This window comes from Peromyscus californicus, unplaced genomic scaffold, assembly GCF_007827085.1.
Source record: "Peromyscus californicus insignis strain IS unplaced genomic scaffold, ASM782708v3 Scaffold_13__1_contigs__length_99412109, whole genome shotgun sequence".
Taxonomy (NCBI): Eukaryota; Metazoa; Chordata; class Mammalia; order Rodentia; family Cricetidae; genus Peromyscus; species Peromyscus californicus.
The window spans coordinates 2,001,437-2,016,255 of record NW_026294424.1 but is presented as its reverse complement, the minus strand read 5'-3'; positions in this window follow the sequence as shown (position 1 = coordinate 2,016,255).

Sequence of the window (14,819 nt, the reverse complement as noted above, 5' to 3'; positions counted from 1 at the left end):
CTGGGGAGCTGCAGAGCTGTCACTCAGCAGTGGGTGACAGGTGGATGAGAGAAAGTCTCCTCACGGTGGAGCACTAGCAGGAGCAAAGGCAGGGAGAAGGTAGGCCAGAGGCTGCTGCATCTGACCCCACAGCTGCCTCACTTGGCAGGACACCCAGGACTGAGCTGACTCCCCCCGCACCCCCGAGCCACAGCTGCTAGGAAAACGGGTCAGGGAGGGTGGACCCTGGCAGGATGACACTAGAGACCTCCTTGGTGGCTCCAGCGGGGTGGTGGGAGCAGGCTGGCTGCGCCGCACCGTGTCCCTCCTGGAGCTGTCACTCGGTCCTGAGGACCAGGCCACCCAACATGTTTGTAGGCCAGTCCCAGAACTACAGCATCTATGGTGGGTGGCAGCCCCAGCCCTGCTCAGCTGCCCTGACAAAGCACACAAAAAGAGCAGGCCCGGCCTCATTCCCTCGCTGTGAAGGAGACTGGCTCTGAGGTTCCGTTTCCCAAGTGATAGGAGCTCCTGCCTCACTGAGTCCCTGGAAGCTGGATGGAGAACGTGCATTTCACCACCAGCTCAGGCTGAGAAGGTCTGCTGTCATCCCTATTACTAATCTATTATCAGGGCCGATGGAGGGTGACTATTCCATTCAGGAGGAGGAGCCAGAGATTTGAATTCTCGGTTCTGATTCTAGCAGCTGGGAATCTGCGGAAAACCCTTTGTTGAACCTCAGTTTCCCCACCTGTAAATTGTTTGTTTGTTTGTTTCTAGGGGTTTTTGTTGTTGTTGTTGTTGTTTCGAGACAGGGTTTCTCTGTGTAGTTTTGGTGCCTGTCCTGGATCTCACTCTGTACACCAGGCTGGCCTCGAACTCACAGAGATCCGCCTGGCTCTGCCTCCCGAGTGCTGGGATTAAAGGCATGCACCACCACCACCCGGTCCCACCTGTAAATTTTTTGAGCTGGGGATTCTTTGAGGCCTAAGGTAGCCAGACCTGGGGAAAGGGGCATCCCAAAGGAGGTTAGGACCACATGAGGTTTTCTGGGCAGCCATAAGCAGCATCCTCAGAGATCAAGGCCAGGCCACCCCTGGTCTCCTGAGGCCACCTTGCCTTGGCTGAAGCCCCACTATTTATGCGGTATCTTGCTGTCCATGATGGATGTTGTGGCCTTGGGAGACACATGTCAGTGGAGGTTGGTGACAAACACATTGAGTAAGTGCCCCCAAGATGGGCAGAAGGGCAAACACGAGGGTCAGGGCTCAGGACCAGGGGTTCAGACAGAGCTATCCTAAGGAAGCCACTTCTGGCTTGCTTCTGCGCCTTGCACCACTGCCTACACGCTCATTCTCTCCCCCCTCCCCCTGTCCCCAGGATCCAGCATAGCAAGTATCATGGTGCCTATGAATGAGTGAATGCAAGAGACAAGATGGAGAGACCCACATTATCCTGCCAGGCTCCAGATTGTTCTCAGTGGAAAAGCTTGACTGTGGCAAATGACATACTCCAGATTCTTTTTTTTTTTCTTTTTCTTTTTTTTTTCCTTTTTCGAGACAGGGTTTCTCTGTGTAGCTTTGCGCCTTTCCTGGAACTCACTCTGTAGCCCAGGTGGGCCTCGAACTCATAGCGATCCACCTGGCTCTGCCTCCCGAGTGCTGGGATTAAAGGCGTGCGCCACCACTGCCGGGTTTATAGTTCAGATTCTTAAGAGTAAGGAAGAGTATGGGGAAGTTTGGTATCCCGCTGGTGGACAGCCCCCTTGGCTTCTGGTGGCTCAAGGTACCTGCCTCTCCCCAGCCTGAATAGCCTGAGGGCAGGGCCATCCTCACAAAGACTTGCTGTGCGTGTGACCTTGGCTCCAAGGAGCCTGAGCGTGGCAGCCTTAGTCAACACTGAGGCCATATCTGCTCAGGCATTACCCTGGGACCCAGAAGTGACACACCTCAGGACTTATGACAAGGCTCCCTTTTCATTTGCGCCCGAGCACCTTGGTGCCAGCCATGCTGGCTACTGGCACCCTCTCTAATTATTGTGTCTGTCCCCACACCCTGCTGCAATTCCATCTGCCTGAATGGACTCATTAAAGCCCTGTAAACGGGAAGTGACAGGGTGCTACGTCACTGTCACAGACAAGGGAGAAGCTTCCCAGAACCCTCCTTCCTTCAGCAGGGGTGAGGACAGAGAGGCTGTGTCTGCCAGGAAGGCCTGCCAGGGAGCACTTCCTGAAAGGGAGGTGATTGAGAGGAGAGGTGGAGGCGGTGAGGGACAGAAAAGCAGGGCCAGAGACACAGATGAGAAACTTAGGAGAAGGGGCTGAAGAGCAGGTTCCAGAAAGGAGTGAGCCTGGATGAAGCCCCTTTACAAAGCAGCTTGGCCTAAACACCAGAGGCTCCGGGTCTGGGTCCAGCCAGCCCTGCCAAAGTCAGACGCCTGGGCAAGTGGTGGGAGGTGGAGAGAAGGCAGGCGGCTGGAAACCCCTCACTGTCCCACTGGAAGCCCACCGTACATCCCCTCTCACTCAAGCGTAAACACACACAGCTCTGCCCCACAGCACGCCTTCCCACTCATGTACACCTTCCTGAACACACAGTACTGCTGACATGGTATTGAGCACCCTGCACACACCACAGGGTACACTAATGTGGGGGACGGAGCACCTCAGCTCAGCTATCCACACACAGGTGAGCATGACAAGGACCTGATTGGCTGGGGAAGCAAGCACAGAGCCAACACACACACACAGAGTAAGCTGTGCCCAGGCACTCTGGTCCCTCAGGGTGTTATCAGTCCAGGTATGAAGTACAAGCGTGGCACCTTCTAGATCTTCAGCATGGCAGATTTTCCTTGAGGTGAATCACACAGATTCTCCTTGAGGTGAGCACACAGCCTGATTGCCAGAGCTGATCTCTCCCACCCTCTGCTCATTCCGTCACCCAGATACCAGCAGGTACCATTCCCTTCACAGTCAGTCACCCATGTCCCTTTTCCGAGGAAAGCCAAACCTCCCAGGGGGGTCTTCTCATGCAGGGCTTCTGGATCCATGGGTGCCTCAGCCCCTGTGCTATGCTGTGGGTCCCCATTGTTCCTGATGTGATGCTCAGTCTTAGCTTATGTTGCAGACTGACCATTGATTCCCTGCCAACCTGGGGAGGAGGGCAGAAAGTAAGGTGCCTCACAGGGGAGCGCCAGGAGAGATGCCGAGATGCCTGCCACCCACTCTGGAGAGGACCTTCAGAGCCGACAGAATTGAACCCCTCCTCAGGCCTCCCGGTGCCTGGGGGCTTCCTCAGAGTTCAGGGAAGACTGGAAAGGCCAGGGCTCTTCATAGAAAGTGACAGCTCAGACAGGCTATTCTGCCCCAGGTATTCTGCCTGAGCCCCCTTCCTTCAGTATTGTCATGAGACTGATGAGCTTGCTCAGCTGTAAAGGTGGTGACGGGTGGGGGCAAATGCCTTCCAGTCGCACTGGCATTTCCAGCAAGGTGTTTTCAGGAGCCCAATCAGCACTCTTTCTGCCCATCTTCGTTCAGCTCCTCATCCTCTGAAGTGGCTCCGTGCAGGGAGAGATAAGGGGGGAGGCACCAGCCCGCGAGTCTGAGCTCTGGTGAATGAGGCCCCAGCACCACCAGCACCACCGAGGTGGCTCACTGATGTCACCTGCCTCTGGAAATGGAGCCTGCCCCTGGGGCAGTGGGAAGGAGGCAAAGAGAGTGCTCGACTTAATGGGCTGTCAGTTACAGGCAGGAAAGAGATGTTCTGGAGTGTTCCTGTGCAGTACAGCTTTTACAGATACAATCACGCGCTGTGTATTTGAAAACTCTGGAAGAAAAGAAAAGCTTTGATGGTGAAGAGAGAGAAACATTTGAGGAGATGAAGAGGTCCCATCTGACAATGCAAAGTATACACGTATCAAAACACTCCATGACCTTTAATGGTACAATGCTCCTATGCCTTCTAAGAATGAATAATGCTTAAAATTTTCAAGCACATAGAATGCATTCAATGCAAACCAAAATTTCAAAAATAGAAAGCCAGGTATGATTGCTCACACCTCTAATCCCAGCACTCTGGAGCAAGGCAGGTGGAGCTATATGAATTTCAGGCTAGCTTCATCTATATAATGAGTTCTAGGATAATCAGGGCTACATAGACAAATGGTCGAGAGAGAGAGAGAGAGAGAGAGAGAGAGAGAGAGAGAGAGAGAGAGCACCCTCTTTTCGTATGTAGCTACACTTTGATGAGCTTTCATTTTTATGTCGAGAAACTGCTCTCCCCTTACAAAAACTGTCCTGCCATCTACATCCAACACTCCAAGGCTCAGGGAACATCATGGAAGAGGGGGTCAAAATAAGGTAAGAGCCAGAGGATGGAGAGGAGAGCTGTGAAATACAGCCATCTAGACATGACATGGCCTCTGTGCTCATGAGCTCACAGCATCTGTGGTCACCTGCATGAGATCTACTCAAGATTAAGCCAACATCAGTAAACATCCCAGCAGAAGCACTCATTGGACCTAGTGAGCCACCAAAATTAAAAAACAAAAAGCAGAGAGAGAGAGAGAGAGAGAGAGAGAGAGAGAGAGAGAGAGAGAGAGGTGGGGCACATGAAGTAGGAAGGGGGATGTGTTGGGAGGTATCAGAGAGGACTGGGGATGAACTGATCAAAATATATTGTATACACGTATGGAATTATCAAAGAATAAATAAAAGTTTTTCTATAAAAGAGTTGCACAACCTCACTGCAGCAAAGACGTAAGGAAAAATAAACAAATAAAGGAGAAAAAGGGAAAATGACTCATTGTATCACAGCTGAAAGAGCCTCTGTCAACGTTGGTGTATTTCCACCCAGTCTTTGTTTATAATTGTATCCTGCACGATGTTATGGTGATGTACAGACCCACTTTCATAGTATCTTTCTTTGAAAACCCCAGGATAAGTTTTCCCTGCTGTTGGATCATTTGAAGACACTTTGCTGCGCCACTTTAATAGAGATTGAATGTAGAGTGTGAATCATTTGGTCTCCTGGGGTTTCCACTTTCATCTTTCACATCCCCTGCATTACTCGGGGGCCACTCCTGCTAACTGACATGTGGTGAAGCATTCTCAAGGGAGCGGGTTGGAGTCCTGCGGTTGAATGGGCTCTTGCCGTGTTCCCGGTGCTGTGAAATGCCTTTGGCAGGTTACACAGTGCCTTGTGAATTGTCTACAAAGGTGTCTTCCCGATAATTGAGAGGATGAAGACTGGGGAGACGGTTGAGTGGATAAAGCACGTGCTGTTGGGGCCAGAGAGATGGCTCAGCAGTTAAGAGCACCAACAACTCTTCCAGAGGACCCGGGTTCAATTCCCAGGACTATCAGGGCAGCCCAGAACTGTCTATAACTCCAGTCCCAGGGGATCTGATGCCCTCTTCTGACCTCCTCAAGTACAAGGCGTGCACATGGGTCACAAATATACATCCAGGAAAAGCAGTAATACATATTAAATAGATAAATAAGTAAATAAATAAAATTTTGCCGGGCGATGGTGGTATATGCCTTTAATCCCAGCACTCAGGAGGCAGAGGTAGGCGGATCTCCATGAGTTTGAGGCTAGCCTGGTCTACAGAGTGAATTCTAGGACAGTCAAGACTATACAGAGATACCTTGTCTGGAAAAACCAACCAACCAACAAACAAATGAAAACCAAACAAACAAAACCACACAACAACAACAACAAAAATTAGCTGTGCAGCCTGAGGACCAGAGCATTATGTATATCTACATTCATGTGGATGCCCACGGAGGTCAGAAGGGGATGTCAGATCCCCTGAAGCTGGAGTTACAGGTAGTTGTGAGCAACCTGTGGGCCTCTGCAAGACCAGCCAATGCCCATCACTGCCAAGCCACCTTTCTAACTCCAATTTAAACCATTTAAAACATCTCTCTCTCTCTCTCTCTCTCTCTCTCTCTCTCTCTCTCTCTCTCATTTATTTTGGTGTGTGTATGTTTGTATGTATGAAATTGTGAAAGAGTAAATAAAAATGTTTTAAAAAGAAAAAAGAAAAGATATTGTTTAATTTTTTTAAATGTGCAGGCCCTTCTCTGAGCAGGCCACACTTGTAGGCTCAGATGCTCACTCTGTCCCTGTGCTCCTTTCTTTCTCTTTGTACTGAACTTGAACTCTCACTCAGAGCAGCTTGTCCTGAAACTCTTTTCTGTGTTGAAGACAAGGACCCTGGGTTTGCCTCAGTCAAATCCCTAAAACACTCTGAGAGCTCTTCAGGATGCTGAGGACGACAGTGAGGACGACAGTGAGGATGACTGACAGTGAGGGTGACAGTGAGGATGACAGTGATGGTGACAGTGAAGGTGACAGGGAGGGTGACAGTGATGGTGACAGTGAGGGTGACAGTGAGGACGACAGTGAGGATGACTGACAGTGAGGGTGACAGTGAGGACGACAGTGAGGATGACAGTGAGGATGACAGTGATGGTGACAGTGAGGACGACAGTGAGGACGACAGTGAGGACGACAGTGAGGGTGACAGTGAGGGTGACAGTGAGGGCGACAGTGAGGATGACAGTGATGGTGACAGTGAGGACGACAGTGAGGGTGACAGTGAGGGCGACAGTGAGGGTGACAGTGAGGGCGACAGTGAGGATGACTGACAGTGAGGACGACAGTGAGGACGACAGTGAGGACGACAGTGATGGTGACAGTGAGGGTGACAGTGAGGACGACAGTGAGGGCGACAGTGAGGGCGACAGTGAGGACGACAGTGAGGGTGACAGTGAGGACGACAGTGAGGACGACAGTGAGGGCGACAGTGAGGACGACAGTGAGGACGACAGTGAGGGTGACAGTGAGGGTGACAGTGAGGGTGACAGTGAGGACGACAGTGAGGACGACAGTGAGGGTGACAGTGAGGACGACAGTGAGGACGACAGTGAGGACGACAGTGATGGTGACAGTGAGGACGACAGTGAGGACGACAGTGAGGACGACAGTGAGGACGACAGTGATGGTGACAGTGAGGACGACAGTGAGGACGACAGTGAGGACGACAGTGAGGGTGACAGTGAGGATGACTGACAGTGAGGACGACAGTGAGGATGACAGTGATGGTGACAGTGAAGGTGACAGGGAGGGTGACAGTGATGGTGACAGTGAGGGTGACAGTGAGGACGACAGTGAGGATGACTGACAGTGAGGGTGACAGTGAGGACGACAGTGAGGATGACAGTGAGGATGACAGTGATGGTGACAGTGAGGACGACAGTGAGGACGACAGTGAGGACGACAGTGAGGGTGACAGTGAGGGTGACAGTGAGGGCGACAGTGAGGATGACAGTGATGGTGACAGTGAGGACGACAGTGAGGGTGACAGTGAGGGCGACAGTGAGGGTGACAGTGAGGGCGACAGTGAGGATGACTGACAGTGAGGACGACAGTGAGGACGACAGTGAGGACGACAGTGATGGTGACAGTGAGGGTGACAGTGAGGACGACAGTGAGGGCGACAGTGAGGGCGACAGTGAGGACGACAGTGAGGGTGACAGTGAGGACGACAGTGAGGACGACAGTGAGGGCGACAGTGAGGACGACAGTGAGGACGACAGTGAGGGTGACAGTGAGGGTGACAGTGAGGGTGACAGTGAGGACGACAGTGAGGACGACAGTGAGGGTGACAGTGAGGACGACAGTGAGGACGACAGTGAGGACGACAGTGATGGTGACAGTGAGGACGACAGTGAGGACGACAGTGAGGACGACAGTGAGGACGACAGTGATGGTGACAGTGAGGACGACAGTGAGGACGACAGTGAGGACGACAGTGAGGGTGACAGTGAGGATGACTGACAGTGAGGACGACAGTGAGGGCGACAGTGAGGGCGACAGTGAGGGCGACAGTGAGGGTGACAGTGAGGACGACAGTGAGGGTGACAGTGAGGACGACAGTGAGGGTGACAGTGAGGATCTGTGTCCCCATCTTTGCTGCCACTGACAGGAACATGTGACAGAAAAAAAAGCAGAACTAGGGTTAGAGCCAGGCCCTGGGCTAGAACGAGGCCTTGGATTAGAACTTGGCCTTGGGTTAGAATCAGGCCTTGGGTTAGGATCAGACCTTGGGCTTGAACCAGTCCCTGGGTTAGAATCAGGCCCTGGGTTAGGATCAGGCCCTGGGTTAGAACCAGGCCCTTAGTTAGAATCCGGCCCTCTCCCTGGAGTCTGGTCTTCTCGATCCTTGAAACTTGCAGCCTCCTATATGTGAGCGGTGGTGTTTGTATGTATCTGTGAAACAGGACTCCAGAGGCATGAGCTATTGGAAACAGTCTTGTGCAAAAAAAAAAAAAAAAAAAAAGAAAGAAGAAAGAAAAGAAAAAGAAAAGTCCAGCGTGTGCCTGTCATGCTCAGGGCACTGTGACTCACCTCAAGACCAGAGCCTCAGAGTCTACACCTTAGCCAGATGGCAGCTGGGTGTGAGTGTGAGTGTGCCCAGTAGATATGTGTGCACCAGTGCAATGCCTGAGTGACACTCAATGACACAAAACTGTTACACAGGACAGTGACTTGGGGGCTCCTGTTGCCTGCTCTTTCTCCATCTGCCAAGACTGGAAACAGGTGGGCTGTTCTTCTGGGATGCTCTGAAGCCTGTGCTTTCCCCAATGCATCTGAGCTTCTACCTTTCCATCCACAAACCTATCCATTCACCCATCCATCCATCCATCCATCCATCCATCCATCCATCCATCCATCCATCCACCCATCCATCCACAGATACACCCCACTGAGATTCGTAGATCATGCTCACTGGAGAACCTGGGATACCTTTCTTCCTCCAGCAAATACCTTGCCTGCCCCATACTAAAGAGCACTCTTTCTCCTCCAGCTAATCTTAGGGTCTCTGCAAAAGCCTGTACACTTCTCACTGAATGGGGTGGGAGTGAGAGCTGGGGATACAGGATCAGATTAATATAATCTGTTTGCAGTAGCCATTTGGAGACCCCTGCATAACACTGTTCTCCACCCGGATGATGAAGACCATGGTGTCCACCCACCCCAGGTGGGCTCTAATTCCCACTATGAGTCATGTCAAGGGACAGCCCACCTGGCCTTGCACATCTCCAGTAGTAACCAGGAAGCCCTCTACTGCCATGGGAGATAAATGATCATGATGGCAGGTAGCTTTGATACCAGCCCGGCCTGAAGGCTCAGGCTCCATGCTTGTCCAAAAGAAGGACAGGAAAGCACCACTTCACAGCCTTGAGCAACTGTAAACAGGTTGCTCCTCTGTCCCTTCCCCCAACCTTGAAGGGATTGCTTGTTTTGGAAGCCAAATTTGAAGGTGATTCTTCCCAGCACAGAATCCACTATCAGTAGCAGCAGAAAGAAGTGGAGCATGCAAAGGGCACAGTGAGGACAGCTTGGGAGCCCAGATAAGGGTGGAGCCTGCCTCCTGAGCCAACTATGGAAGCCATCTTTGAGAGCAAGGCTGATGGCGTCAGGCTGGCGCTGGAGAAAATGATTTCTTTCCCAAAGTTGGGTGGTGCAACCGTAGCCAGAGGCTGGGAGATGCTGCTACTCCGATGGGCTGCCATGGTGCAGCTTTGCTTCTAAATCCACTCTCGGAGCTCGGCAAATGAGGGGTTTTGTTCCTGATCACCCTCGTCTAGCGTTCATTTGTCCTTAAAACTTCTTACATTAAAAATGCTATGAGTTTAAGTGGACACTAGATATAAAGCAAAGAACAATCAGACTGCAACCCACAGAACCGGGGAGGCTGTATAACAGGGGGGACCCTAGGATGACTGTGACTTATAATAAGTTTTGGTTTTACTCAATCACTGGGCAAGCTTCAGTGAAACATTTCACTATTAGGATAAGAATTTGTACTGTATCAAGCGATAATAGATAATAATAATAATATAATAATAATAATAATAATAATAATAAATGCTATGTGTTTACTGCAGACAGAATGGAAAACAGAAAACAAGATGGGACCTGACAAAATTTCCTTCAGCTGGAAACAGTTGGTTTTTTTTTTTTTTTTTTTGGTTGTTGTTTTGGTGCATTTTTTAGAGGCTATAGGGGAAGAGACCACACCTGTATAATGAACATTCACATAGTTTCTAATCTTCCTCTATTACTGACATGAAATTGACATCGCCCGGGTGAAGGGGTGCTAACCAATAGCATAACTTCCTGAAAGTGATTTCTGAGACTTTTCCCTTTTGCAGTAAAAACACTGTAAAGATCACCACTGCACATATTTGTAGTAATATTAAGCCAAGCCAATCTCGCCAGCTAAACACCCTCCGGGCCCGTGTGAGGCAGTTTTCAGTCACAGACCTCTGTAGATTCTCTGGGTCGGAACAGATTCGCAGGCTTTTTCTCCCGGCAAGCCCCTCATCTCTCTCCACAGCTTGGCTTACATACCCCTAGGGATGGGAATCTCTTTCCTGGCCCTGAATTTCCCAGCTTTCATGGCCCTGCCTCTGGGAAATGTGCCCTTTGAGTGAAGTAAAGCATGTGCCCCTGGTCTTTACTGCTGACACTGGTTATTGACTGAGCAGAGCAAACCAGGCCCCCGTACGGCTGTGGCCATCTCCACATGCCCTGCCCCTCCCGTTTGTCACACATACTGCCTGTTCAATGTGCCTACTTACAGAGTCAGTTCCTGGGGATCCAGTGTGGATTCCTCCCTGGGAAGCCCCGCCTGGCCACTCTGTTCAGGGGTCAGGCACTCCCACGCTCCCTTCTCTGTCCCAGCTGATCACTCAATACTTACTTGTTGCTCTATCCCACCCCCCATAACTGATGGCAGGATTGAGGCTTCAGAGCCATCTCTGTGCCCAGAAGTTCTCTGGGGTACAGCTCAGTGGAGGAGCACTTTCCTGACATGCAGAAGACCCGAGTTTGATCGTCAACACTAAACCGAACAACAAAGCCGCAAACCCAATCTTCCTGGCTAAACATTTGGTGCATAGGGTTCTGACTCACCTAGCCTAAGAATGATCTTATGGGGGGAGTAGGTTCATTGTTTACTCCGCAAAAAATGGTCACTAAGTGGGTACCATGAGCCACTTTTACTCAATACCAGGGACAGAGAATGGGCAAGCCAGGACAGGTCTGGTCTAGCCCAAGTCCTTCCTTTGTATTGGGAATAGGTAGAATTGCCACATCCACGGAGAAAGTCAGGGCAGGAACTGGGCAGAGGAGAGAGAGAGAGAGAGAGAGAGAGAGAGAGAGAGAGAGAGAGAGAGTAGTGGAGAAGGTAAGTGAGGCTGTCCACCCTAGAGGAGGAGGCTTCTGTTGAGGCAGGCTCCTTGAGTGCGGGCTGGCCCAATTCCAGGTTCAGGGAGCAGCAGGCACAGACATTCTGAGGTCCTGCACACCACCTTGACGTGGTTGCTCAGCCCACACCCATGGTCCAGGACCGGTGTCAGCTCCAGGAATCTGCCCTGCCTCTGACCTGATTAGATGGTTACAAATCCACAACAAGCAAGAATTCCTGCTGGTCGGTGACTCAGCTCCTCCCCTGCCTGTGTCTCTGGTCTCAATTAAGCAGCTGGCCATTGAACTGATGCTTGGTGGACTTAGAAACTGACTTCTGATCTGGCGGCTAATTCATTCCTCTAACTAGCCAGTCTTGACCAGGGCTTTCTCTGAGCCTGGCACTGTGCTGGACCCTAGGGAGTGGGTATGATCTAGGTAGGTCCTTCTTTGGAGGCCCTACTGTTTGCAGGGGTGCCCAACCTTTTGATACTGTGACTTGATGTTGTGATGTGATGATTGATGTTGATAGGTTGGGCTGTGTTGGTAGCTCTCCTGGGAGGCAAACAGCCCTTGGACCTCAGATTGGGCACACTTGAAGTCTAGAGGGAAGACAGACAATACAAATAGGGAGACCCAGCAGGGCAAGACGGCAGAGAGGCCTTCAGCTGCCCATCAAGCAGGAAACAGGGCAACTTTAGCTTAGTCTCGAAGAAGGATGAGGTTGTCCCATAAACGGCCAGATGGTCTGCGCAAAGGCCCTATAGCTTTGGTGTGTTGGAGCTCAGTGGAAAGCCTGCTTTCTCTGCTGATTGAAGATGCCTTTTGCCCATAACAAATTGACCCTAATTTGAAGGGATTGCCAACAGAGAGGTGTCTCCATCTCTGGCCACACACAGAGCTTGTGTCTTCCTGGAAACCAGCTCAGTGCAGCTGGCACAGCCTCCTCCCCAGGCAGGCTCTGAGCAGCGGGCTGCTGTGTGGTGAGGAGAACAAGGCGACATTATGAGAGCTTCACAGGCTGGCTGTGGGCAGACAGAAGGCCCGAGTGTGCCCAGGGACAGCAGACTGCTTAGAATAGATCACCAAGCTTGGCTCTGGGAGCCAGGAGAGCAGCCAGCAAGAACCAGGTCTTTATAAAGGGGAGGCCCGGCTTGGCATGAACGGAGGGCGTGCATACCTGCCATCTATCTACAGCTTTTGACAGGCCTCTGGCTCTGGGTGGCCCCACGGACATGGACGCTCGCAGCAAAGTTTACAGGTGGACTGTCTGCTAAGGGATGCAGCAGCACCCGGCTCCTTCCCTCTGCCTCCCACTCCAGAACACAGACAAACGAAACCAGTGGCAGATGAAAACAGCCTCCGAGGCTCTGTGCACTGGACAGGAAGTGGACAGCTCCTCTCGAAGCCCAGGAGGTGGGCTGCGGGAGCCCCGCCTATAGAGATGGAAACTGGTGGGCAGAGAACACAGTCACGTGACCCATTCATAGCCGGTAAATGACAGATGGGCACGGAGCCTAGACCTGCCTGAGCCCAGGCCTGGTTCACACTGCTGTGAACGTGTGTATGGCAGTACTCTTACCACATTGGCTATGGAGAACATCACTCAACATTGCATGGCCAAACAGCTGTTTATGAAGATTCTGGGGCTCAGGAATTGGGTGGGGCTACACTGCTGGGGCTGGAGAAGCCGAGCCTTGATCAGTCCTCATTGCAATGACTAGGCTGTCCATCAGGGGCCCTAGCTCCTCCTCCAGCCTCTCCCCGCAGCCCTTCCTGGGAGCTGGTTGGGGCTTCCTCACAGCACACAGCCCTCTAGCTGAGCATCTCCAAGGAAGAGGGTGAGGAGGCTGTAGTAGCTAGTCATGAACACTGACCCAGTTTCAGCCATACAGGAAAACAAGATCCACATAAATGACTTCTGAGCCCAGCACAGGGTGGGACTCAGCAGGTCCTCAGGAGACTTTCATAGGTCCATTAAACTCATGGATTCTCCATCACTGTTTCCAGAGGAGGAAACTGAAGCCTAGGGAACTAATTGGCTTAAGACCACTTTGCTGGGCAATGCTACACCACATCGCCCCCTCGTGGCCACAGGTAGCAGCATGTCCTGAGTACAAGGCCAGGGTTTCTGAGGTGTTAGTTAGGGACCAGGCCCTCCTGGGGCTACTTTGCCGGGTCCTGGGTGATGGCTGCCTTTGGTGCTGCTGAGGGGTGGGGCTCTGCAGAGCAGATAAGCTAAGTGACTCCTCACCTGGTTATCCCAGTCAAAATCCCCACAGAACAGACTTTACAGGCAGGAGAGGCAGAGGGACCTGAACACAGGCACTTCGCATCCACCCTCACCTGACGCTGCTCCTTTTCCTCTCTTCCTTCCTAGGAAACCTGGTGCCCTCCTCTTGACCCCATGGAACTCTCTGTGTTCATGCTCAGAAATGTGTCTCTACACAGGGGGCACATAGATGTCTATTACCTGGAACAGGAAGACTTTCTGATCTCTCCCTCTCCCTTCATCCCTCTCCCCTCCCCTTCACTGTCCTTGACCCTTCTTTCAATCTCTGGTTTTTGAGACAATATCTCACTATGAAGACCATGCTGGCCTCCAACTCACAATCCTCATGCCTCTGCCTCCTGAGTACTGGATTACACCTGTGTACCATCACACTGGCTCTGATCTTTCTCCTGGAGGTCACCCATGAGTTTCACTGTTCCTCTAGATCTACCCAGTACCAGTCAGGATAGATGACTGGGGTGCTGAGTCCCCCATGTAGACACCACTTCAGCCCCAGTGCTTAAGTCCTGCTGTCTTCACTGAGAACCTGATAGAAAACCAACAAAAAAGGCAGGTGGAGCCGGGCGGTGGTGGCGCACGCCTTTAATCCCGGCACTCTAGAGGCAGAGGCAGGCGGATCTCTGTGAGTTCGAGAATAGCCTTGTCTACAGAGTGAGTTCCAGGACAGGCACCAAAACTACACGGAGAAAAAAAAAAAAAAGGTCAGGTGGTAATGGCACCCACCTTTAATCCCAGCACTCTAGAGGCAGAGGCAGGTGCATCTCTGTGAGTTCAAGAACAGCCTGGTCTACAGAGTGAATTTCAGGACAGCCAGGGCTACACAGAGAAACCCTGTCTCAAAACAACAACAAAAACAAAACACCTGATAGAAGCTGGCACGGTGATACATGCCTGTAACTTCAGCACTCACCAAGGACGTAGAGCCATTCTTGGCTTCAGAGAAAGCTTTTGAGGCCAACCTGGGTTACATGAGACCCTGTCTCAAAAAGAAGAAGGGGGAGAAGGAGGGAAGGAGGAGAAGGAGAGGAAGGAGGAGAGGAAAGAGGAGAGGGAAGAGGAGGAGAGGGAGGAGGAGGAAGGGGAGGAGGAGGAGGAAACAAGAATAAGTAAACAAAAAGCTGATAGAGAGGCTGCACCTTACTCTTGTGGCCACCTCAGGGCCTTTCAACGTGCCACTCTTGATCTCTGCTTCCTGTCATTCTGGATATCCTCTGGCCCTTGTTTTGGGCCCATCATAGGCAACACCACTTGCCAATGGCCCTGTCCATCTTGGAGTACCTTAGAAC